Raw genomic sequence first — 1,310 nt, forward strand, 5'->3', positions numbered from 1 at the left:
TTCTGTAACATTCATAATGATTATGGTATGTATAAACTTACTGTGACATACACAATGTACATTCAATATTCATGTACATGTACATTCCACTACATATGTACACACACTATCAAAGGTCATATTGTATTCTGTGTCTCTAGGTCTTAAAGCAATGGCTCATATTTGGTATATGAAGTGATACAGGAACTGCGCTACAGGTGGGAGAATGGTATAGCGTTACCAAGGTAACTATAATTAACTATCAGTTTACATTATGTACATGAACTGTCTCAGTTTAGGGAAGAGTCATCCTGACATGTCTTGTTGTCTCTTACATCAGAAATTACAGGTAAAGCATTATTATAATAATATCCTTGTGTATCATTTTGTTTATCATTTTGCTTTTTATTTTGTTTATCGTTGTTCTTTAGCATCATTACTATTATGCTTTTGATATTAACTGAATATAGTATAGCACAGTTTAGCTTTTGATTTTGAATTAATGCATGTATGTGCAGTTTATTCCGATTAAAATTAGATAATTTATAAAAAATCTAATTTTAATCGGAATAAACTGCACATACGTGTATGTGTGTCAGAAAAAATATTAAAATGGAGAATTTTCTCCTTTTCAATTTTGGCAAAATTTGGCTCAAGACCCTGACACGGGCGTAGCCAGGAGGGCAAGGGAGGCCATTGCCCCCCCCCTTTTTTTAAATCAAAATTTAAAATTAATCAAATAATAAGCTGCTTTTGGAAGGAAAAGCTGTTCTACAACTTACATATGAAAGGAAAAGACCAAAGCAGTCTTTCTATGATGCCATTATGAAGCTGAAAAGGTATTCAACATTGCCTATGATCGGTCAAGAAGTCCGCCATGTTGAAAAATAGGTGTGGTCACGCCCCAAAAGGGCGTGATTTCGCAAAATTTCATGGCACACTTTGCGCGCCGCACAGCTTGCCCCCTCTTTTCAAAAATCCTGGCTATGCCACTGTGACACCCTGTATTAATGGCCCTTTTGCCAGCTTTTTAAGCTCTAAAAGAGTCAAATTTTGCAGCTCCAACTTTTTATGACCATAAGTAACAAATTTTCTCAAGCAGTGACAGAAATTTAGCTGCTTTACCCTGAAATAGTCAAATCATAAACAAACCATGTGTCATAGATTTTATTATACATGTATGTTCTACTGGATATTCAATACACTCTCCCTCTCTTCATTCATTAGATGTTAAACAACTGTATACTACACAAGATATCACATGCTAAGAGACTCCACTACTCTCAGCTATCAGCAGAGACTTCAGAATCCAAACTCTCCCCTAGCCCTGA

The 1,310-nt window shown here is 35.5% G+C and overlaps 1 long non-coding RNA gene across 1 annotated transcript; it reads left to right on the plus strand.

Annotated features, from left to right (window-relative positions):
- On the plus strand, positions 1–1,304 carry LOC109593188 (uncharacterized). The gene is made up of 4 exons (XR_002190796.1): positions 1–25; positions 141–224; positions 274–328; positions 1,207–1,304. It is a non-coding gene; the product is annotated as an uncharacterized LOC109593188 (long non-coding RNA).
- Positions 1,305–1,310: the final 6 nt, after the last annotated feature.

Source organism: Amphimedon queenslandica, unplaced genomic scaffold (genome assembly GCF_000090795.2).
Source record: "Amphimedon queenslandica unplaced genomic scaffold, v1.1 AMPQUscaffold_2559_Cont25439, whole genome shotgun sequence".
In the NCBI taxonomy this organism is placed as follows: domain Eukaryota; kingdom Metazoa; phylum Porifera; class Demospongiae; order Haplosclerida; family Niphatidae; genus Amphimedon; species Amphimedon queenslandica.